Raw genomic sequence first — 26,152 nt, forward strand, 5'->3', positions numbered from 1 at the left:
AGTCAAAGGGTATGGAAGGGAACAGAGAATTCATATGAAAATCCAACAGCCTGGTTCTAGATAATTAGGAGTGGACCGTAAACACCTCAGCTGTCATACGGCAACTTTGGCCCTTGGATAAAAATATTTTCATGGCAAATTGTTTCACATTAGGAAAACTGTATCTACTCTCAACAACTGGAGGGTTGTTTCCCAAAATGATTTTCAGGCTAGTAAAAGAATATGAATAATGATAAGGTGCAACACAGAAAAAACAATTTCTGTTTGGCACAGGATTATGTACTCGTGGCATTGAAGGCCTACTTTGTAAAGTTTGTCTTAGTGATTCTGTGAAGAAACTCCTACTCCATCTCCTGACCCTGAGAATGAAACTCAGTAGTACACTTATTTCCTTTCCTTCATTATAATAAAACTGCTGTTAAAGGGCAATCACATATTTAAACCAAATTGAACCCTTTTGAAATATTGACTAGTGAGCACTTGATATTCACAAAAGCTATGGTTCCAAAATCTTCACTGATGTTCAAATTGCGGGGTATTTTCTGATGGTGAAAGTAAATTTAGAATTGGCTTGCAAATGTGTTTTGTTGGACCTCCAGAGAACTGACATTAAAAAAAAAAAAAAGGATTCATGTAAAAACTTTGGATTTCTGATTCTCTTGAAAATTGGAAGACATGGCAAAACAGCCCCACATTCCTACCTGCACCTGTCAGCTGGAGCTCTGGAAGGTGTCTGCCCTTGGATGGACACAAGCCTGCCAGTTCGCCACACTCTCCCCCCAGCTCTTTCCACTCATTTGCAATTGCTTCCCCGGACCAGTTCGGCATTTGAGTTCGTGACCCTGGCATACGAATATGTAAGTATTCACTTAAAACTCACTAGAACCATGAGTAGCAAACCAAGACTGTTCAAATCGTTGACGCTGGCCTTTGGGTAGATTCACTCACCAGCCGCTGACTGCAGCCGAGACACACAGTGGTTGTATAACATGACATTCACATTTGTGTTTCAGCAAAATTAAAAATGATTTTATTTGGGCTGCTGTCATATTTTCGAACCACGTATCTAACATCTGTGAATGGCAATAACCTTTTGCATGCTATAAAAATTCTTAAAGACACAGAGATACTTTAAAAGATTGATTTTTAGAAACTGTGGAAAATTACCTTAAATCCTGTGAGAAACCCCATGCTTGAAAGCAGGAGTTCTCAACATTTCGGTCCCCACCAGCAACATTCACATCACCTGGACACTTCTTAGAAATGCAAATTCTGGAGCTGCACCCCAGAGCCACTGAATCAGAAAGTGAACATGGAGTCCAACATCTGTATTTCAACAAGCCTTTTTGGTCATCCTGACACACCCCAAAGTTTGAAAAACCCTGGTAGGGAACTCTCCTGCTAGCTTGCTCTAAGTAGAAATATTGATCTCCTAAGTCCTCAGGGGCAGGACTGACTGGAGTGTTCAAAGCCCCCAAGCCAGTCTCTAGCCTCCAGCCACCTAATCAGAGTTTGATGCCTTCTGTGTTCCCAGATTGTCCCCAGAGGCAGCAAGCGGGATGTGCATCATTCAGCCCTTCCTAGTCCTCCTCTGAACTCCGTCTGCCTGTCTACTTCCTCACTGGCAACCATCCGCCCAAGGGCCATGGAGCTACTGAAGAAGATCATACCCCATACTCCCAAGTAGAAGGACACAGGGCACAGAGCTCAGAAGCCAGTCAGGGGGTGGAGACTAGAGAAGTCAGGCCAGGACAACAGGGCAGGGACCCCTGGCAGGCCCAACAGCATGTGATAGCCCTGACTCTGAGTCTTCACACATGTTGAGTTTCTTTGCCCATTGGTGGCTGATGGTCCAGTTAGCGTTGTCTGTGCTGGTTGCAAGATGACTACTACCGCAATGCATACATATTCCCAAAGTTAGAACTTTGTTAGTTTGAAATACTTGATATGGAAATGTTCCATTGGATTTGGAATCCAAGCACATTAGCCTAAGAAATTTTCAGGGAAAGAAAAGGAAAATCTAGTAAGTACCTTATTTTTTTACTAGTTACTTTAAAATATAATTTCAACTCTTATGAATTTTTGATTAGTTGGTAAGTCATTTAAAGAATTATTTTGAATTAAGTTTCTCATTAATGAAAAATATTAAAAAATTGAAGAGATCAGCATTTACAGGTTTTCTTTAAACACTTCCTGTAGTCATTTCAAGCATTAAAACTGATAAAAGCAAGCTTGAGTTTCTCATTAAGATTATTTGAAGATATTTTATTTGGAAAGGCCTTATAAATTCAGTATTTACCGTTTTAATTCATTGTATTTTACTTACTCTATCATAATTATGCAAAGAAAATGAAATATTTTTTACCAAGATCCTTATAGACAACCCCAAATTCCATGCAGCATACCCCCAAATGCCATGCAAATTATGTTTGTGATATTTCATGCCAGGACATGGAATTAGCACATTATTTGGAATTGCAAGTCAAATCTAAAGTGTATCAATCCAGCCTTGATAGGCGAGACTCTGACGAGGAACCAGTGTTCCAAATAGAGCCACATGCTTTGGTCCTTCAGCTGTGCTCCATCAACTCTAAGATTTGATTAAATTTCCATAAAGCAGGACAGTCTGTGAAGCTGTTTCTTCAACTCAGATCATTTGGGAAAGTATACAGAAAATACCTCCTCCCAGACAGCTGTCCTAACACTTCACCATTGCAGAGGACTGAGAATCTGGATAAAGATACGTACACACTCAGAAAACCACATCTACACTGTAATGAAATCCCATTCCAAAGGCTTCATGGACTCCCCAGACAGTCCACACTCCATCCACTTAAACTCCGAGTCTCCCAACACATGAACAGAAGTGACAATAATGCTGAACTTTTGTCATCCCTACCCCATGTTTCTGAACAAACTTTGCAATATCTCACCCACGCTAGCTTAGATTGCCCTTCACAACACAATCTGTTTTGATTCTCCCAACAGCCCCACAGGTATACAAGAGGTATCAATAGCCTACATTTTTTTTTTGAGAGAGAGAGATCGTGAGCACGTGAAAGTGGGGGTGTGGGGGTGTGGGGGTGTGGGGGTGGGAGCATCAGAAGGGGCAGAGGGAGAAAGAGAACCTTAAGCAGGATCCACACCCAGCGCTCCATCTCACGACCCTGAGATCATGACTTGAGCCGAAATCAAGTGTTGAAAGCTTAACGGACTGAGCCTCCCAGGCGCCCCTCTAGCCCACATTTTTTACAGAAGAGGAAACTCAAGGTCTCAGTTATTACACCCCTGATTTCTCACTACCTCTTATAAAACCCACAGGCTAATATAAAAAATATGCTGGGCCTTACATTTTTATTATGCAATATTTTTAATTAGGCCATGATTCTTTTATAAATTATTTTATTTGTGCATCTTCAGCAGTTACCCTAGAATAGAAGCTCCTAACACATTGGGTGTTTTGTGTTTATACTTACCTGTGCTGTAGGAACTTAATTTTGTTTTAACTGTAACTTGACAAAGTAATAGATACAGCAGGAGAAGAAAATAATAAATTCAGTGATCCATTGAATGTTGTTGAAAATGCAACATCAGTCTCAAACATTAACAGCCTTTGCTATGGGTATACAATCATCACAACCACATCTAAAGGAAAGTTTCATTGTTTTAAAGATACATAATTTATTTTATGATGTTATATTCTTTCCTCCACTGTGATGTAATAGCACTATTCAGATAAATTTTAAAATAATCTCTCTTTTCACCATTATCTGGGACATAGAACAGTTTCAGAAAAGTACAAATATACTAGTAATGGTTAACAATGATTTTTTAAATAATTAGCCTTTTTTAAATAACCAGTCAATGTTCTACAAAATAAAACATGTATAAAAAAGAATCCATATAAGAAAACTTACATATGTTAATGATTGTAACTTTATGAGAATGAGTCTTCAGGATGCCACACAAATTCAGGGACTCAAGAGGCAATTTTTCACTAATATCTTCTCAGTAAAATTCTTTTCCACATTTCTTTACCTCTTGCTGTTCCCCTTAAACTTCCATACTCTGGAAACAGTCTCAGGATACAGTGACATATATTTGCCATCACTTCAAGGGACTTGACATTTATCCTTCAAAAGGGACATTTATATTTTAAGAGAGAATTCTGTAAAATAAAAACTCTCCGACATTCAAAGGAATGAATATCTAATCCTGCAACTTCAGACACTGTCAGGCAGTGGTAAAGATCTTTGGAAGCAATTGGATCCTCATGTCAGACCATGTACATGACTCCTATTGACAAAGTCAACCCTAGGTCCAAAACTACTTGGAATACATTCTAAGACCCATGCAGCACAAATGACTTGGCAAAATGAAAAGCATAGGCTTTCACAAAGCCCTCCCTCCACCCATTCCTTTCCTTCCTTTAAACTGTAAAATTCTTAACCTCATGCCATAAAGGTACTTCCAATGGCCAGGCTAGACAGTCCAATCAAAATGTCATCTTTGGGTGTCTCTCTTACCCTCTTCTCTTTAGGCAACTATTCACAAGACGTGGTACCCAAAGTGACTCTCTGCATAAACCCACTGGGGGCTTAAATGTTCAAATCCCAACATGGCTGTTTATTTGCTTTATGACTTTGGATGAGTTTCTTAATAGTTCTGTGCCTCAGTTTCCAAATCTGTGATACAGTGATAATAATAGTACTAACCACCAAGACTTGGTGCAAGGATGGAGTTCATGCCCACCAATGCCCAGCTCGTGAAAACCCTCAGCAGAAACTATCTGTGTTTGTTGTTAAGATTTTTATTTATTTATTTACTATTTATTTGTCAGAGAGAGAGCGCACAAGCAGGGAGAGTGGCAGGCAGAGGGAGAGGGAGAAGCAGAGAGCCTGACATGGAGCGCAATCCCAAGACCTGGGATCACGACCTGAGCCGAAGGCAGGCGCTTAACCACTGAGCCACCCAGGCGTCCCTGCTGTTTTTAATTGCCTCTTGTGTCCGCTGCTGCCATCTTGCCAGCAGAACTTCCTGGCACGCCTGGCCTGGCCTGGCCTCAGAGAAAGGCCCTGAGGTCACCATGGGTGAGAGCCCACTGGGAGAGCCTTGCCACAGTCCACAGCAGCCACCCCCAGGGAGCCTCGCCAGCTTTTTCTGCCAACTGTCTCCAATATCACTGCCCTCAGCGACGCCCCCCACTGTGGACACCACCAGCACGGACCCCATCTCTGGGGCTCTTCCTTTTCTGCTTTTGATAGAAAGGGGAGACACCTCGCCCAGGGTGATGCTCCTTCCCAGGGGGTCTGCCTCATGGGGTGATGCTGGCCGAGACCAGGCAGCTCCAGCGCTCCCACAGGATCCCCTGAGCCCTTTTGTCCGAACTGCATGGCAGCCTAGCTTCTTCCTCAGCCCAGTTCTGCTTCCTTCACCACTCTCCTACAGGTGCTGCTCTTACAGGCACACTTGAACAAGTATTCTGCACGCTACTCTGTGTTTTAGAGTCAGCTTCCCTGGTAATCCAACCTGCAAGGACCTCCAAATTGCAGTTTATGTAATTATTGATTATATATCCACTTTGAGACATTTAACTTAAGGAAAAATATAACCTATAAAATTTCCTTGCTGATTCCTCCCATTGTACTGTTCCTTTTTTTTTCATTTTATTGAGATATAATTGACATATAACATTGTATTAGTTTAAGGGGTACACTGTAAGGATTTGATATTTTTATCATATTGCAAAATGATCACCACAATAAGTCTAGTTAACATCCACCACCTCACATAGTAACAATTATTTTCTTATGATGAAAACTTTTAAGATCTACTCTCTTAGCAACTTTCAAATAGACAATTACAATATCGTTAACTTTAGTCCATGCTGCACATTACATCTCTATGACTTATTCATCATAGAACAGGAAGTTTCTGCCTTTTTTTTTTTTTAGTAAGCTTCATGCCCAACATGGAGCCCAAGCAGGGCTTGACTCATGACCCTGAGATTGAGATCTGAGCTGAGATCAAGAGTCGGACACTTCACCAGCTGAGCCACCCAGGTGCCTCAGGAAGTTTCTACCTTTGACCACCTCCCCCCACTTTCTCCAGTCTCCACCCCAGCCCCACCTCTGGCGACCACCATGTGCTATCTGCCGGGAGCCCTCCTTGCAGGTGAGGGAATAAGTCCTTCAGTCCTGAAGCAGGCGTCTGGCATATCACAGTGCCTGCCACAGAGCTACCTAGGCATAGAAAGGAACAAGTTCTAGAAGTATATTACAAAAAAAGCTGTGAATGGTGGTGCCTATGGAAAGACAAACTGGGACCGTTTAGGGCAAAAACACAGCTTTTTGTTTTTATCACCATTAACTTTTTTTTTTTTAACGTCAACAGGGGTCATCTGGGCAGTTGGATCATAGCTCATTTTTGAAAGAAAAAAAAAATCTTCCTAATCAAAATAACTAACTTTGAAGAAAATAATGAATACATAAATAAAAGGGGAGAAAAGTAAACCTGGATCCTGCTCTTTCTTTCATCGCTTCCTAGCTGGGGGAGCCAAGGAAGGCCAGGATCTCTGAGTAACCCCCTTTCCCTCCACACAGTGGAGCCCAGTGGGAGCTCTGTCAGCAGGCAGGACGGGCTGAGGTCAGCCCAGAAGCATGGAGAACAACCCAAGCGCACTGCAGCAGACTTGGAGTTATTACCCTGAAGGCACCTTTTCAGTTTCCAAATGTGTGTCCATGTCTGCATCCCCCACTTAGACTCACTGACACAGACTTCCAGCAGGGGCAAAATCCTTCTGGCATCCAGCTTATCAATCAAAAGTCATTTTTAAATCTCTTCTGCCCTGAGAACGTCTAGATTTCAGGCCCAGCAAGGTTGCATATACAGTCAGTCTGGATATGAGGTAGTGCAGTTAAATTTAAAATCTGTTCCATAATTTTCTTAGCAGATGTAGCTTTTTATGATGGTTGACCTTGGTTAACATTTGCTCTGCCTGAATTGTGCCAAGAAGAGACATGCAATCTGGCATCATGCTCGCTCCTTGCCCCCTCATCCTTGGCCTGGGCCTCAAACTTTTGGTTCCCTGAACACAGCACATGGTCTCTGGCCTCTGAGACTTTGCAAGTGCCGTTCACTCTGTGGAGAATCTTCTCAACCTTCAATGCACCCCCTCCCTTAGCTTGTCCTGATCATCTTTCAGGTGTCAGATTAAACGCCACCCACCACACCCACCCACACTCCACCACTCTCCCTCTGCCCCGCCCCCAGTAAGGCCTCCCCTGGGCTCCATAAAGTAGTTCAGACCACCCTGCTGTCTGTACCTCCACGGTTGTCAACCTTCTTCACATTCTATTGCAAGCCCCCGTTAATTGAACACTCAGGCAGATGAAGACAGTGCCACTTTTAGGCCTAGTGTCTCGCATAGCACACAGTAGGCACTCCAAAATGGTTTTGAATAAATGAAAGAGTGAATGTGCAAGAAGGCACTTCTGTTTTTTATTTTTGTTTTGTTTTGTTCTTTTTTTTTTTTTTTACTATTTTATTTATTTATTTGACAGAGAAAGCCAGCACAAGCGGCAGGCGGGGGGGCGGGGGTCAGAGGGGGAAGCAGGCTCCCTGATGAGCAAGGAGCCCGATGCGGGGCTTGATCCCAGGACCATGAGATCATGACCTGAGCCGAAGGCTGACGCTTAACCGACTGAGCCACCCAGGCGCCCCAAGAAGGCCTTTTGGATTAATATTTGCTTAAAATACACCACAAAATAATACAGCAACAGAGGACAGATCATCTCTGCATAAATTTCATTGTACATATGTACCTACGTACCATACACTTGGAGCCTGTTACTGGAAAATTCAAAGTGTGATGTCAAAAAATGCTTTCATCGGGCGCCTGGGTGGCTCAGTCGTTAAGCGTCTGCCTTCGGTTCAGGTCATGATCCCGGGGTCCTGGGATCGAGCGCCATAACCGGCTCCCTGCTCAGCAGGAAGCCTGCTTCTCCCTCTACCACTCCCCCTGCTTGTGTTCCCGCTCTCGCGGTGTCTCTCTCTGTCAAATAAATAAATGGAATCTTAAAAAAAAAAAAAAATGCTTTCATCATCTAATGGAGTCATCTGCTAGGCTGAAGAATCAAGGATACTGAGAAATTACATCCTAGGGACGCGAATCAGTTACGTGTCTCTCAAAGGAGTCTTTGGCTATATAATGCAATATAGAAATACGATATATAGGTAAAGTTGCTCCCCAGAATGGAAAGAAGGAGTCGCTTTAATTTACGAACAAGATGTTCTCGTGATCAGGTCACTTCCAAGCATCCCATCCGTTGCTAAGGACAGCACAGGTGACACAACTCCCCGGAAAGAACAGAAGAGCGTGACTGGGGCGCCCGGGTGGCTCAGTCGGTGAAGCGACTGCCTTCGGCTCAGGTCGTGATCCCTGAGTCCTGGGATCGAGTCCCGCATCGGGCTCCCTGCTCCGCGGGAAACCTGCTTCTCCCTCTCCCACTCCCCCTGCTTGTGTTCCCTCTCTCGCGGTGTCTCTCTCTGTCAAATAAATACATAAAATCTTAAAAAAAAAAAAAAAAAAAAGAAGAGCGTGACTGAAGCTTTATCAGAACCGAAGTATGTGCTCAAGGACCGTCGGCCAGGAACGTATACTTTTCTCCTGCGGTTTCACAGTAGTAAAAGACAAACTCTGGGGGCTTTTTTTCTGTTACATATTGACTGAATCTGTGAAGAGCTATGAAATGGTAACCAGAAAGACAGCCCGAAATAAATTTAACAACAAGCGCAGATCTACAAGGAAAGTCCTTTGTAATGTTCTCCAAGGCACTACACTTTTTGAACGTTACGTACAGGAAAATATTATATGGAGGAAACGTCACTTTACAAACCCTTAGATGAGGCCTTTTCTATTTTAACGAATGTCATATATAAGGAAATGTTCAATACAACACAGTTTCACTGAACTGTGTTGTCGGAATAAACTGCAGTTACTTTGGATTTTCAGCTTTAATCTTGTGAGAAATGTATTTCTAAATACCTTTGGCAAGGCGTTCAAGGTTTATTTCCTTCCCAGTGTGGATCTGAACTCCAAAGGCCCAGCCAAGTTCACATTGATGTTATTCTTCAGGTTAATTAAAGGCAAACAAATTGACCAAGTATCAAATGAGCCATAAGGACATTTCCATTCAATTGTTCTTAAGCACTAAAAAACAGAGTGCGCGTGAATTTGCTCAGTTTTAAATTACCCTCCACATTTAAAACCACCTGGATAGGTTCAAGTAATGTGAGCTGGGAAAAATATGAATTAATGAAGAACACATTTTGGTGATAGGCCTATAAATAAATCGTTTCTATGCATCTAGTTGGCACCCACAGATTGAATAATGCTAATGTAAGTAGACACAGATTTCTAAAGTCTTTTTATGTAAAATGTGGTTAGTTCCTGCTTTCTTGGATATGCTAATGAATGCCAGGGAGAGTGTAAGCCGTATTTTAACTTTTTGTTTACATCGTTGGACACATGCTGAGAAAGTTCCCATGGAATACTGCTTACCACATGTACATGAAAGATCCAAGCTCACAGAATTAATCACATTTTAAAAAATGATTTTGTTTCCCACACTCGAGATAATACTCCTTTGTTATTTTTAACAGCTTTGGCATATAAGATGTGTAATAACTGCTTGAATATAATAGAGTAGACTTTGTTACAATAAATCATTAAATTTAATGGGTCTGGGTTGTGACAGACCGCTGATTCTCCTAGATGGGAAGACATTTATCCTCCTTGGAAGCGCGTAGGAAAAATCCAAAAGCAAATTTCTTTGGCTTTTGGACAGAGCCAGCCTGCTTAGGTGGGTTTGTTCAAAACCAAAACCTCTTTTTCGGTCAAGAAAGCAAAAAGCATCAAATTAGGAAGAAAATACTGGGCCGTTTGGAGCGTGCAGCCATATCCTCGCTTCCTAGGAACAGCGATGAAAGATCCGTTTGAAATGTAGCAACAGCAGGGAGAAGGCTAAGTGAAAGAGAAAGATACCAGCACATCACCTCGTCCCTTGTCAACATGCTTTCACATTTCATCTCAACCAGTGGTCCTTGGATTAGCCCATAAAGAAGATGAGGCCAGTGGGATGGCCCCTCTCCATGAAAGCAGGGGACAAATGGAGGTCCACATACCACATGTCTAAAAATTGAAGTTTTACAGCAAGCTAACAAGCTGTTAATAAAATACTTAATATGTTCTATTCCCCCTTTTTTAACAAATAGATCTACCTAATAAAATTGAGAAATATGTGCATACAACTGAACGTTGGCAAAATATCAAAGAAAACGGAATTTAATTTTTATTGTGCCCATCTAGGTGTTCTGTCCATGGGCCAACAATGTTTGGGTGAATAATAAAACACAGAAATGACATAATTCATTTTAAAATTCTATACTTATAAAATTTCTGCAAACTCACTAATTATTTGGTGTAATCAAAGTTTCTACATACTCGGTTTCTGTCAGCAACCAAACTGGATAACCTTTCTTGGGTCCTGGTGGTTCTTAGATAGTTTTTTATTCATATTAATATGAAGAAACTTTGTTCTGCAGAGGCAGCTGCAATTGTTAAGAAAAATTTAAGGCAATCCTGAGATTCAAAACGGAATATGAAATTAACAAATCACGTTTGAACCTTATAATAAGAACGCTGATGATAAATTATTAATACAGAAACGTTACAAAATAATTTAATCCCAAGATATAAATCTCTATTGCTTTTATAAGATTTTCAAAGTATTTTAAAGCAGTATCTAGAGCCATACAACATTTCTTAGGTTCGTCTTCTTTTAAAATTGTCAGTGCTGGAATATTATAAAGAGATCTGAAAAGAGCAGTGTGCCGCTCAGTTTATTCCAATCTCTCTTCAGTTGAAGCCATAGCTTGCTTTCTCATGACTAGAAAATATTCTTTATAGAAATTAGTTTTGGAAATATTTGTACATGAATCTTTTTCTGCATAGGCAGGAAATATTTTTATTTCTAGTTGTAATTTCTCTCTATTTTAATGAAATGTCATATTTATTGCGTATTTAACATGCAGCTTCTTGCAACTTTTCCAGTTTTCTCCAGAGTTCGGGGCTTTTTTTTAAGTTTTTAAGCCTTTTAAAAATGAAGTAGCCAAGCACATCATTTTTGTGTTGTTGGTGGTCATTATCTTTTCCTAACATTATTAATAGCAAGCCATATGGACACTCAAACTCAAATTCTAGATTTTCTACAAAAAATCACTATTTGATTTTTATTTGAGGAGCTTCTCAACATAACCTTTGAAATCTAGTAAAACTGAGTAATATTTACTTTTTTATATGTTTTATTCTCCCACTTTCTTATCCAACAAATGAACAATCTAATTAGGATTCTCCATCCAAAGGGGGAGTCGCATTTTTTATTATTTTCATTATTTTTATCCGTTTTTTATACACCGTTAGCCATTCTATTTACAAACTTAGAGATAGATCATTTCTACCAAACCCCCAAATTTTTCATGTTTATATAAAAATTAGGCAGAAGTTGATAAAAAGGTACAAACTTCTAGTTATAAGATGAATAAGGTCTGAGGATCTGATATATAACATGGTGACTATAATTGATAACATTGTGTTATGTCATTGGAATTTGCTAAGAGAGTAGAACTTATTTGTTCTCACCAAAAAATATATATGTATGTATAGCATATATATGTAAATATGTGAGTTGATAGATGTGTTCATTAACTAGATGGGAGGAATTCCTTAATAAGGTAGACATTTATCAAATCATCACAATGGACCCTTTAAATATCTTACAATTTTATCAATTGTACCTCAATAAACCCGAACAAAAACTTACTGCTGCAATAAGCATCATTGTGCTTTGCTAAAAATTGGACACATGATACCGTCTTTAATATCCTTTTAAGTACATCATAACAATGTTGTGTATTCTGTTCTACATTTACGTCTTTGTTGAAAAATATCAATTGTTTGTCACTCATTTAGTCCTTTTTTTCATTTGTTTAGTATCTGCTAATTTTATGAGCTTGTGGCATTTCATGTTCTTTTTTTTGGTTATTCTTTAATAATAGTTGCTCATATTGCATAATATTCCATGCATAATTTGGTTAACCTTTTTCCATTTGGTTGGCATTCATCCTGGTTACATTTCATTTTTTTCCATTTTATCATTTCATTTTCTTTTAATCTAGCATATGTTTCTAATCACAAATATCTTCATTGCCCAAAACTATTTATGAACATTGGTTGAGAAATATATAAGGGTAATAACAAGATATTTTGTCTTTGAACTTAGAATATAACAGCTTCTTTCCCAATTTGAAAGATTTAGGGTTTAAAATGAAATATATGAAGCACAGAGGAATTTTGGGTCAGTGAAACTATAATGTATGATATAATAAGAATGGGTACATGCCATCATACCCTTGTCCAAACCTATAGAATGTACAACACTAACAGTGAACCCAGATGTAAGCTATGGACTCTGAATGATAATGGGGTGTCAGTGTGGGTTCATCAATTATAACAAATGCAGCACTCTGGTGGGGAATGTTGATAATGGGAGAGGCTGTGTGGGGACAAGGAGGAAATGGGAAATCTCTGCACTTTCTTCTCAATTTTGCTATGAACCTAAAGCTGCTTTAAAAAATAAAGTCTATGAAAAAATGAAATATAAATTTCACATTTATCCAGTGGAAAACTGTAATCATTGATTTAAATCAGATTGTGCTTTGCTAGAAACATTCTCATTTGTGTCAGGATATGACAGCCATTTTCCAGAATCATCCTCCAATAAACAGAGTAAAGTTCCAAAGTTTTCAACTTTTTTATCCAGTTTGCAGATTTTATGAATGTATTTTTCTTCAGCTTCTAACAAGCATGCCAGAATTGTATTTGCTGTCTCTGGAGTACAAATTTGATATGGATAATTTTGTCTTTCATTTTCACTGTTTTGATCAGTGACTACGGCTTCATTTAATGAGACTTTGTCATTATAGAAGCTTTATCTGACCAGTTTCAGTGGAGATTTCATGTGAATAATATCCCTTGCTCATTTTCATTCAGTCTTCTTTAAATAATTCATAATGTCTTGCTTACAAATTTTATGTAAGCAATGCTGTGCAGAAGTCTACTCACTTTCCTAGCTTCTGGTTATTTAAATTTGGAGCATTAATTTGAAAATTTTCGCTCTCTTATTGCTTTTTAGTTTTTATCCTATTTTAATTTCCACTTTTATCACGATTCAAATTGTACACATTCTCAGTGATCTAAAGCAAGAGTTAGCAAACTTTATCTGTAAAAGGCCAGATAGTAATTATTTTTGGCTTTTCAGATCATACAGTATCTGTGCAATAACTCAACTCTGATGCTGTACCATGAAAATAACCATAGGCAATATATAAAAATATGGGCATGGATGTAGCCCAGTAAAACTTTATATAAAAACAAATGGCAGACCAGATTTGACCCACAGGTCTTAGTTTGCTGACCCCTGATCTAAAGAATTAAAAAATAAAATATTGTTTTCAAAGTATAAAAAACTTTAAAGGTAATTAAGGTAAAACGATTTATCATGTTTCTTTTTATCTCTAAAATAATCAAAATAATATATTAAAATTAAAAGGTAAAATAAAACCTTCAATCAGCAACAAAATTTAAACCAGAAGATATAAATAAAAGCTGAAATTTTAATTTAATTTTCAAAAATATAATTATATCTTATTAAATATTTTTATAAAAAGAAAACTATTCACAATTGAATGTTCAATGTCCATCTGGCAGCCAACGTAAAGAATCAATGTCGTGGGCGCCTGGGTGGCTCAGTTGGTTAGGCGACTGCTTTCGGCTCAGGTCATGATCCTGGAGTCCCTGGATCGAGTCCCGCATCGGGCTCCCTGCTCGGCAGGGAGCCTGCTTCTCTCTCTGACCCTCCCCCCTCTCATGTGCTCTCTCGCTCTCATTCTCTCTGTCTCAAATAAATAAATAAAATCTTTAAAAAAAAAAAAAAAAGAATCAATGTCGTGAGAAAGACAATATGGTATCACTTACATGTGGAATAAAAAAACAAAAAGTTGAATTCATAGAAACAGAGAGTAGAATGGTGGTTGCCAGGGGCTGGGATGTAGGGGAAATGAGCAGACACTGGTTAAAGGGTACAAACCTTCAGTTAGAAGATGACTATGTTCTGAGGATCTAGTATATAACATGGGGGGATTACAGTTAATAATACGGTGTTATATACGTGAAATTTGCTAAGACGGTAAATCTTAAGCATCCCCAACAAATAAGCAAGTAAATAAGAAAACTATGAGAGGGGATGAATGTGTTAATTAACTTGGTTGTGATAATCATTTCATAATGTATACATATATCTAATCATCACATTGTACACTTTAAATGTATACAATTTTATGTCTCAATTACACCTCAATAAAACTGGCAAAAAAAGAATCAATGTTATGCTTCACCTATTTCAGCTAGACTTTTTTTTTCAAGTACTGTGAACTATTTAACATTGTAAAAGGCTATTCAGACACTGAATACAATTGTTGTGCATACCTCACTCATTTATGACTACCTCCAGATCCAGGAATTAGAACACAAGCATATCGGTCGGCTTGGGCTGCCATAAAAAGAAACAGAGGCTGGGTGACTTAAACAATAGAGATGCATTGCTCCCATTTCTGTAAGCTAGAAGTTCCAGATCAACATCCAGCAAGGTTTGGTTTCAGTTGAGGACTCTCTTCCTGGCTTGCAGACAGCTGCTTTCGCGCTGCAATCCTCATGGTCTTTCCTCTGAGCCCACACAGAGGAAGAAAGAGAAAGAGGGGGATAGATCTGGTATCTCTTCTTAAAAGAATACTAATCCTATTCGATTAGGGGCCCACCTATTCGACCTCATTGAAACTTAACTACCTCCTTAAAGGGCCTATCCCTAAATACTCACACTGGGGGTTAAGGCTTCAACATATGAATTTGGGGAAACAATTCAGTCCTTGGCAACAAGGAAAAGCAGGAATACAGACAGCACTACTTTACTGTTGAAGAAAATATTGTGTTACTGTTATTTGACAGAAAGCATTTGGCAAATTAATTTATTTTTGCTCTACCTAAGTATTTTTATCCCACATTTCAAAATAAGTCTGTTCTGACATTGTCAGTGACACAATCCCCAAGTCTTCATGGAATTAGGACACTGGAAACTTTGTTTCATGGATACCGGACAAGAAAAGTAGAGACGCATTTCCTTGGAACTGAATGGTATTTATGATACACAGGACCCTCTAAAGGGTGGCCCAGATCAGTTTCCTGATTGGCCTTGTCTAAGGCAATCATCTCTACAAGCATTGCATAGATGAATGGAAAGAGATCAGCTACTTGTTTAACCCTGAAAACCGTCTGAGTCAGGACTAGGGCTAGGTCACATTTTTAAAACTATATTTATCACTCACAGCAGGGTACCAATTCTTTATACAGATCAATATTAAATACATTGGTTAAAGATAGAGGTTTGAATCACATTGTTGAAAAAATGGGTGAATGAATGCTTATATAGCCTTAAAACTTATAAATATGAAAACATTGTAGAGTAGGAGCCATTTTATAAAAGTTGAATAAACTAAACCCAGAAAGGTCAATTCTGGCCCAGAGGAGGACTTTATAGTTATCAATTAAATACAAATATCACATAACTACTGTTTTTATATAATGACCCTTTGTTGTTTTGTCTTAGATGTCAAAATTATTAACCCAAGAAAGATCAGTCTCTTAACATGAGGGATTGAAAATCCTCCTGGGAAAGACTTTATCCTGTCAATTATTCCCTATCAGATCTAATTTTTTTAAAAAAATTTGACCTTCAGACAAGAGGGAGAATTCTGAATAGACTTGAAGAGTTGTGAAACACAGCATAGCTTTGGTAATTAAGAATCTAACTATCTGATGCCTTCCACTGTCCTAGCGCCCAATGGTGGCAGCCTCCAGGTGTGGACAGGGATGGTGCCATGGAAGGTATCTTGAACTGTGAGCACCAGAACCACTTTTGGATGCCATGTATTGAGCCTATTTTGTCACTTATATGATTCTCCTATCACTAATATCAAGAAAGTTGATGATGGGGAATGTAAATTGGTATAGCAACTGTGGAAAACAGTATGGAGGTTCTCAAAAAATTAAAGATAGAAATTCCATATGATCTAATAATTCTACTACTGGGTATTTAAACAAAGAAAATGAAAACACTAATTCAAAAAGATATATGCACCCCTATGTTTATTGCGACATTATTTATAACAGTCAAGATATGGAAGCAATCTAAGTGTCCATTGATAAGACAAATGGATAAGGAAGATGTCACATATATGCATACAATGGAATATTACGCAGCCTTAGAAAAGGATGAGATTGCACCATTTGCAACAACATAGATGGACCTAGGGGGGTTTACGTTAAATGAAATAAGTCAGATTGAGAAAGGCAAATACCTTATGAGTTTGGTCATATGTAGACTCTAAAAAAAACAAACGAATAAACAAACAAAAAGCAGAATAGACCTATACATACAGAGAACAAACTGATGGTTGCCAGAGGGGAAGGGGGGGTGGGAGTTGAGTCAAAGGGGTGAAGAGGAGTGGGAGATACAGGCTTTCAGTTATGGAATAAGTCATGGCACTGAAAGGCACAGCATAGGGAATATAGTCAATGATATTATAACAATGTTGTATTGTAACAGATGGTGGCTACAATTATGCTAAGCCTAGCATAACATAAAAAAGTGGAATCACTATGTTGTACACCTGAAACTAATGTAATGTTGTGTGTCAACTATACTCAAATTTAAAAGAATTTTTTAAAAAGAAAGCAATGTATCAATCATGAAACTGTCTTAAATTCCTGATGAATGCCTCATTTCTTTTTTTATCTAAGTAAAATATAAATTTATTTGAGGAGAAATTTCTCTATTGACTTACCTATAGTCCCTCCAAAATTTAAGGGTAAAGACTCTCAAATAGGATATAGCTTAAAATTTTTTTTAATGATTATAAAGGGAATAGTTGAGAAAAAAAATCATGATAGAAGGGAGGAGTTTTTTGTGGTACAAGTATGGACAGCAATTTAATGGGAAATTATAGCCCTTTGGGAGATGAGTCATAAAAAACAGCCTTCCAAATCACCAGACACAAATTATTATCCTTTGCAAAAGAGAAATAAAAGAGAGAATCAATGATGTTGCCAATAAGTTGTTGTGACTTTTGGTTTCTCCATCCAAGAGAGCTTACACTGAGACAGGTAATCACAGCAACTAAAATTACAAATGTCTCAAATTGGCACTGAGAGAACGGGGGCTTTAATCATATTTTCTATATAATGGTTTGGTTATTTAAGTTCAGAAAATTTAGGTCGAAATTCAAATGGATCCTCTACTTTTTATTGATTCTAATTGAATTTGCCTTTTCAATAAAGGGACTCATTTCACTGACTAATTGAAGGAGCTTGTTTGCTATATCTGCATTGCCATAGAAAACACACATGTGCGCATGCACACATTAGACAAGGAAACATTTCTCTGTTTCACTGATTGGATCTTATTAGACTTGTCAAAGGATAAATATACTTAGATGGGCTTAACATATGTTTTGATATTGTTTTGATTCCTTTTTTCAATGCATTTGAATTTTAAAAGTATAACATACAGCAGCTAGATTACCATATACTGGTAAGAAATCTCGAAACAGGGTTTTATCCTAAGGAAAAGATTTATTGGATGATATACATTTTTTTTTTTTTTTAAAGATTTTATTTATTTGACAGAGAAAGACACAGCGAGAGAGGGAACACAAACGGGGAGTGGGAGAGGGAGAAGCAGACTCCTGCCGAGCAGGAAGCCCAATGCGGGACTCGATCCAGGGACTCCAGGATCATGACCTGAGCTGAAGGCAGTCGCTTAACCAACTGAGCCACCCAGGCGCCCAAGGATGATATACATTTTTAAATTAAAAGCCACACAGTGTTAACTTGTAAAGTGCTCTCAAATACCCTATTGGAAGTAAGTTTTTAAATTAAATTTGTTAAACTTTTTTATCTGAGAACCTCAATTTCAACAGACTATTGCTTTTGCTACTCAAACTATGACCAAAAGAAAACTTTAAAAGAGAACGATTACTTTTCTTTCTTATTTTGTATGGGCACTGCAGTGTGATACAAAAACTCTGGGCTAGTGTAGAGATAATGGGTCCCAATGACTGTTCTCTCACTAAATGTGCTTCTTTTATATTTTCCATGTACCCATTTCTTCCTCTAGAAAATGAGGTACATTGTCAGTGAATTCTCATGTTTTGGAGTGCCTTAAGGACTCAAGAAGAGGCCTCAGACACTGTGAGGGAAGGGGGGTGAAGGATTCTTACATCTCCCACCCTTCACCTCGAGCAGCCTCAGTTTTATGTTTTTCATATTGGATGCCCACCTTCTTGTAAAATTTCACTTGAAGAAATAATTCTATGCAAAAAAAAAAAAAAAAAAGATTGAAGATTACTCGACCAGATGAACACTAAGGTCTAATCAAAAGAATGTTCTGCTTATAAACCACAAAATTGCTTATAAAAACTGTAGATTTTCGGATATATTATTCAGATTCAAACCAGCTGTGAATCAGTTAGGATTCCCAGTTGCCGACAACAGAACTCACTTAAACTCTAGTTTAAGAAAGAAAAAAAAAAAAGAGATTTATTTTCAAAAGTAACTTACATCGCTTACAAACTCTGTGGGAAGGGGAGGGAGTAAAACCTGGAGGCTATGCAGCCAGGTACAACCCCCGAATGCATACAGACTGTTCCACAGAAAAATCCACTGCCAACTCCACCAGACAGAGAAGCTGCCACTCACACCACGGCCACTGGGCTTTGGCCACTAGAACATCCACCACAGGTGCCTTTACACAACACACACACACACACACACACACACACACACACACACACACACGTGTTCCTCCTAGTACATACTTCCAGAGGTTGCTGTCTTCTGATTCAGAGTATTGGGGGGTACATCTGATCTGTGCCCCAGCTAGGATGAAACAATAAACAAAATAGAGAAAGGCCCTCTTTCATAAGATTTTACGTTCTAGGGAAGCAGACAGACAATAAACAAGTAAACAAATAAACGTTCAGTATGTCAGACGTTGAATAAGTGGTAAAAAGTAAAATAAGCAGGATAGAGGAGCAAAGAATAAGTGGGAGCCATCCGGACAGGGGAGTCAGGGAGACATCACTAAGGAGATTGCCCTTGAGCCATCCACAGGACACTTAAGGAAATAAGTCATGCAGACTCCTCGGGGATAGGCCCTCCAGGCAGAGAGACTAGCACATGCAAAAGCCATGAGGTGAGGCAAGAATGTTCTACACACCGTAATAACGCTCATGGACCCCTTAGGAGAAGGTGCAAAGCCCTGAGTGAAATCATAAGTTATCTAGTATTCCTCAGAACTTCATCATTTGTCCACACTTAAAATCCCCAAGTCACAACCATGGGGCCCCACAAGGAACTCGTAGAGGTCCCAGACCACCGAAGGAGGCCAACAGGAGCGAGCAGAGCTGCTGCACCATGGTACGAACAATGCGTCTGCACGCAGCAGCGGAGCCCAGGTCAGCCAGGACAAACCCTGGAGCTGAGCCACTCGTTCCGATTCTGTTGCAGCTGCTACAGTAGCACCTTATAAAGAGAGGTCCTTGCTGCCAGACACCTGTGTGTGGAAGGAAACACCTGACAGTGCGTGGACAACACCCCCCGCATACTGATATCGACTCATGCTGCAGAGTAACAAGATCAGCATTTGCACAAGGCAGCACATGACCTTCTGTGCCATGTGGAGTAAGGAGATACCAACCCTGCCCGCAGCTTCGTGTGATTTAAGTCCGCACACTTCCGTTTCCATACATATGTTCACTGGCTCACTCTATCAGTAGATGCTCAGTCAGGGGTTTGAGAAACTCAGCCAGAGTTGGATGAAGTCAGAAGAGGGAAAGGATATTTAGTAGAGGTGACGTGAAGCCTCCTAGAAACCAAGGACAGGAAAATGGTGGAAAAGAGACTCAAATCTGTGTGGGCTCCCTCTCTCCCCCATTCCTCTCTTCTCTCTGTGCATCTGTTTCATTTCTCTTTTCCTTTCTACACCTTGGCCTCTGTTTTCCTGGGGGGAAACACGGCAGCCAACAGCCCTAAGGTTTACATAACACAGTACAGGAGTCTAAAGAGATTGGATTCTCTTAGTTCCAATAACAGAATTTCCAAGCATGAACTCTGTGGTATAATAAAGAATATTATCTGGGCTTTGTCCCTGGTTCCTGGCACAGAGCTTTAAAAACCATTAGAATTTCCTGAATGATAAGTGTCTTTGTTATGTTAATGAAGAGATCCCTGGTGGGCATTGAAGATAACTTCAGGACAATGAGGGCTGGTCACCAGAAAGACCTGCCATGTGACTAGACAGTTGGAACTTCCAAGGAGAGGGATGGGTACTAGAGACTGAGTCAATCACATGGCCAAAGATTTCATCAATCATACCTCTTAATGAAACCCCAATAAAAATTCAACACCAAGGCTCTTTCTGGTTAGTGAGGACAGAGATGTGCCAGGGGAGTGAGGTGCCCTGACTCCATCGGGAAAGCATGGAAGTTATGTGTCTGAGACACTCCCAGACCTTGCCCTATGCAGTTTTTTCATTTGGCTATTTCTGAGTCGTTCTAACTAAAGTCTTGTAATCGTGAATATAACACTTCGTTGAGTTCTGAGAGTTCTATTAAATTATGGAAACTGAAGGAGCCATAGAAATCCCCAAATTTAAAGCAGGTCAGTCAGATGTGTGGCTGACCTGGGGACCCCACTCGAATCTGGTTTCTAAGATCAGGGCAGTTTTGTGGAGGACTGAGCTCTTCAGCTGTGGAGTCTGGTGCTAATTCCAGGTAGTTAGTGCCAGAATTGAGTTGTAGTCAACACACTTGGGATGGAAACAATGGGCTCTGACCAGCAAAGCCCAATTAATGAGGTCAGAATAGTGGGATAATATGCTCAGCCCAGCTTGGATCTTCTTCCCACCCTGAACCAATCAATGGTGACATTTATAAACCTGGTAACATCTATGGCAACATGTGAATTTAGAGGGGAGCGGTGGTTCCTAAAAAAGATACGTTTGGCAGGCAATTTCCTGGCGCTCCCACTGCTCCCACTGCTCAAAGCTTCCATGACTGACCAAGTATGTCCTGTTCATTCTTAAACCTAGTCAGATCTACAGATGACTCTCCGATGCTACAAATTCATACCATCATTCCACCTAGAAAGTACACGCAATGCTGAACTTCTAAGATGAAAAAAAAAAAATACTTTTCAGCAGCTAAAACATCTTATATTAAAATTGAGAGTTTATAAATAGTAACCAGATCTTAGAAACAATTGGCTGTGGATTCCATGTGTCTCGAGAATTATTCAGTGTTTTTTTCAAGTATGTATTTTCTTTGGCAAAAGACATAAGTAGTCTCCTAAACGCAGCCCTGAAAATAAATGTAAGGTCTATTCTGGTATTACATATGCAAAGGAGGAGTCATTGCCCGTGTGGTATTGTTGTGAGCTGGAATATGCTTGCCGAGAACTAAAGCCTTGTAAAGCTAAAAGAATAATGAACACGATCTGTGTTCACCAGCAAGGCACACACAAGAAAGAGTGTACTTTCTGCCTGTAGAAGTCTTCCCTCACACCCTGTGAATGTGAATGTGTGAGTCTCCTAGCACCCCAGTGCAGTACTTCCTATACTAGCTCCTAGCTGTCTATATTGTCGTTGCCTGGAAATTCATCTGTTTCCCCCAGAACAGGAATTGAGAACACAGGCTGTCTTCCATTCTGTTGAGACCAGCACAGCACCTAGAACGTAGCAGGAGCACAATACATATCAGTTATATTTGCATTGTTTGATGGTCTCTGGCAATACCTAAATTCTCTGAGTGTTGGTTTGCGTATGGGTAAAAATGAAGGTAATTATAAGCCTTACTTCACTGGGTTGTTATGAGGACTAAAAGCCCATAAATGCTGCTGTTGTTGCTGTTGATAACCGTGGCCCGGTCAGTAATCATTATTCACTGATTAGAAGCCATCAGGCCCAAAGCAAGCTATTAATAGGTAGAGAAATCACAAGAGACTATTTCACAAGAGGTCCAAGTGACTGTTCTCAAAATAAGCAGCAAATGAAATCTCACTATTCAGAGAGACATCCCCTTTCCTGGAATCTCCATAATCATTACACCCTGGATATTATTAGAGTTTTTTAAATACATGTCGACTTACTTATACTTTCATTTTTACTACTTCTTATTCATTTGTTTGTAACAAGTCAGCAACATAATTTATTAGAAGTCAAATAATATAGCTTTAGTTTATGCTATATGTTTAGAAACTTCATTACACTTTATAATTTTGCAATAAAGAAAAAAAATCTGGGGCTTTTACTCTTTATTTCATTAAACCACCTGCTCCAGAGTACTTGACATTTGTCTTTCACTTTTTGAACGATCCAGCTCTGCTCCTTACTAATTCCTGTCCTCTATTCTGAGTTGTTAGTCAATAAAATAAACACATTATTGGAAGCAATTTGTCATATGTATAAATTGCGTCATTAGAAATAGTTCTTATGCTTAGACTCTTTTTGAAAATCAAGAATCATAACGTCCCATTCGTGCCATAATCTTTAAAGAAATAATTTCAAAACATACACTTTGGAAAGAGGAAACATACATGAAGTTCCAACAGGTAAGGAAAATCTCTTTTTAACCAAACAGAAAAACAATTCTCCAGAAAGAACCCATCAGATACTGTCTGGAAAACAATGCTACTAAAAAGAATGATAGATACAAGTGGAGAATTAGAACTATAGTTATACAGGATACCCAAGCAACCCCTGAAAAAAGAAAATGATCTTTTTCAAAAGTCACACTTATCAAAGATATATTATTTAATTAGTAAAGACCATGCCATTTTTTAAATTTTTTTTTTTTTTGGTGGAGAAGTAGAAGAAAGCGCATCAGCTAGAATTTAAATATATTGCATTAAATAAAGGTACTTGACACTTGCCAACTACCAAATTAATTTGACAGAAAAACTGAAGTTATTTGAATATTAATTGTATGATTAGAACTTACATTGGTTTGGGGCACTTAGGTGGCTCAGTAGATTAAGCATCTGACCATTGATTTTGGCTCAGGTCACGATCTCAGGGTCCTGGGATCGAGCCAGCGGCAGCGTCCCCACTCAGCAGGGAGTCTGCTTGAGATTCTCTCTCTCCCTCTCCTTCTGCCCCTCCTCCTGCTCATGCATGTGCTCTCTCTTTCTAAATAAACGCTTTAAAATAAAAAAAAGAACTTATATTGGTTTGAAGCCATTTTTAAAAAGCATATTATTTGAAAGGGATTTTTAAAAATCTTCAGTTAAAAATATTGTTCCAAAATGCCCAGAACGTATTCAATGTGAGTAACCCATCGGCTGCCCGGAAGACACTGAAAACAGTTTCACTGGAAACATGCTGATAATGTCTCTATCCTCTCAGATATACAAAGGGGATTTCGTTACCTAAATCGCACCTCCCATCCTTAGTTCAGATTATAATCCTAAATCTTTGCTCCAAACAAGTTCTTAGGAAATTAGGAGCAAAGCTGTCTACTTAATTTTGACACAAAGTAAAATGTCGCAATTTACTGTCCGTGATCACAACTTGGGCATCTCAACAGCGTGGCATGCTAAGCATGTCACTGCTTGACTTATAGCCAACTAACATTCATTTTGATACATGAATATCACCAGGGAAATTCAGAACCCTTCAGCCACTTATGTCTCACGTTAATACTCCCAAGTGGTTTTATTAAAGGCGCCAGCATTGCTACCCATTAGGAGTTGTCATGCAATGTTTTATTTTGATATTTTACTTCACTGATTTTCATCATAGTTTCCTACTTAGGTTCCAGACGCTATGACTGCATTCATAAACTTGCATATAATATGCATGTGAAATCATAGTTCCTTCTTGGACGTGTTAGCAAAATTCCATCTGCCTGTTCCTTTTTAAACTGTTAAGTTTTCCACATTGAAAAGAGAATTGGGTTACAATTACCTACTGCGGCTTTTCATCAAAATAACATTTTAAGGTGTACATAATATTGTTCCATATTATCCCTTGCCTGAGGAGTTTTCAAATATTTCACACACCCAGATATTTCTACAATAAACCAAAAGACATATTAAAGCATTTTAAAGTCGAAAGGAATTTTTAGAGATTTTTCTAGCCTAACCCCGTCATTTTTCAGATAAGAAAGTTCAGCTCAAAAAGATTAGAGAAGCAGGAGGGCATGTGGGTGAGAATGTGAAGTCTGGGGCCAGACTGCCTGGGTTCAAGGATGTCTCCACAGTGGCCTCATGGTGGGACATTGCCAATGAGCCTCATTTCTCTTCTCTGTGCCTTTGTTTCTGTGATAATAATACTTACTTTATAGGGTTTCTGTGAGAATTAAATGAGATTCATTACCAGGAAAAAAAGTTCTCCATTCACATAACTTCAATGAAGAGGGAATTTCCTTAAATACATCTGACTATGATTTTGGAGGAAGGGGTAGAATGGTGTAGCCCAGATCCTTGTTCTCCTTTTTCCTACGATTAACTACCCACAGAAGACTTAATTTTTGCTCTGTTCTATACATCTCAGGATGCCCTTCGGTGGAAAGTCACAGTCCACCAGCATGGCCCAAGACTGCACACAGAAATCTATCTTATCCCAGGGTTCAGTATTTGGAAACCTGTTGTTGCCACACTGTCTGATAATAACTTCATTAGACTAATGAAGTTTTGTTGTATCTCTCCTTTGGTTCTGAACTCTGGCAAGAAAACACCAGCATAAAGCACATGGTTCATGGTTCACAGAGTGCCTGGCACAGAATGAGCACTCAATTAACATTAGCTGTTACCACCATTGTAGTCTCGCTCAAAGTCACCTATCACATTAGCATCAAAATTAATATTACAAACCAGATCCCTTGTTACAGTGCTAAAATCTCATCTATGGACAAAAAAAAAAGGATCTTTGACTATTTAATCCCTTAAGATCATATAATTATGTTTCTATTTCTTTGGATCCACTTTACAACCAATCACTATGCCTTATTTGAAGCAAACATGTGCTGTAAATATGTGTCCCAAATATTCTTTGGGACTTACAAGTCAAATAACAGTAATTTAGGGGCGCCTGGGTGGCTCAGGCGGTTAAGCGTCTGCCTTCGGCTCAAGTCATGATTCCAGAGTCTTGGGATTGAGCCCCATGTCGGGCTCCAGCCCCATGTCAGGCTCCCAGCGGGGGGGGGGGGGGGGTTCTGCTTCTCCCTCTGCCTCTGCTTCTACCCCCTTCATTCTCTCTTCCTCTCGCTTACTCTCTCTCTCTCTCAAATAAATAAATAAAATAAAAATTAACAAATAACAGTAATTTATATTCTTGCACAAAATATTAAGTCATACCTTGGTATTTTGAGATACAAAAATATGGAAGTAAAAAAATACCAGCCACAGCTTTTGTTTCTCAAATGAATAAACTACGTTTCTCGGATTTGAGTTTATAAATGCTACATTCTTCATCTTTATAACTTTTGAGGTTATAATTTTCCACTTAAATTTGCTATTTGTCTCTTCTCACAATTACCCATATATGTGTGTGTATATATATATGTAATATATATGTGTGTATATATATTATTACATGTAATAATATGTATTATTATATGTAATATTATTACATGTAATAATATATATATTATGCTAATATATATATATATACACACATACACACACACACACACTCTGCATAGACCATACACATAGAGGGAATATTTTAATTGTTAGTAAATTTATTTTTTTAATTCCATAGTTTAATAAGAATGCCTATGAATGTTTGTATAGTAGAACTTTGAATAATAGATTTTAAGTTTTAGAGCAGTTCCAAGATCTTTTTCATTTGTCTTATTCATCATAAATCAGACAATATCAGTGTCCTACTTAAAACCTCCAACATCTTTCCACCACATATAGAAT

The 26,152-nt window shown here is 38.8% G+C and overlaps 2 long non-coding RNA genes across 3 annotated transcripts in view; one reads left to right on the forward strand and one right to left on the reverse strand.

The window, feature by feature from the left end:
- Positions 1 to 397: 397 nt before the first annotated feature.
- LOC145719458 (uncharacterized) lies at positions 398 to 25,151 on the reverse strand. Of its 2 annotated transcripts, XR_014142393.1 has the most exons (4): positions 23,227 to 25,151; positions 19,929 to 21,955; positions 14,606 to 14,669; positions 398 to 1,988 (listed from the first exon to the last, which is right to left on the reverse strand). It is a non-coding gene; the product is annotated as an uncharacterized LOC145719458 (long non-coding RNA). The 2 variants fall into 2 exon arrangements; XR_014142392.1 differs by lacking the exons at positions 398 to 1,988; positions 14,606 to 14,669 and having other exon boundaries at positions 18,756 to 21,955.
- Positions 25,152 to 25,422: 271 nt separating this feature from the next.
- Positions 25,423 to 26,152, forward strand: part of LOC145719461 (uncharacterized) — a 171,725-nt gene continuing 170,995 nt past the window's right edge. Inside the window, exon 1 of the long non-coding RNA XR_014142398.1 lies at positions 25,423 to 25,437. This is a non-coding gene — a long non-coding RNA (uncharacterized LOC145719461). The remainder of the gene's footprint in view (positions 25,438 to 26,152) is intronic.

The sequence above is a fragment of the Leptonychotes weddellii genome, chromosome 2 (assembly GCF_054177405.1).
Source record: "Leptonychotes weddellii isolate Sample4059 chromosome 2, ASM5417740v2, whole genome shotgun sequence".
Lineage (NCBI taxonomy): Eukaryota > Metazoa > Chordata > Mammalia > Carnivora > Phocidae > Leptonychotes > Leptonychotes weddellii.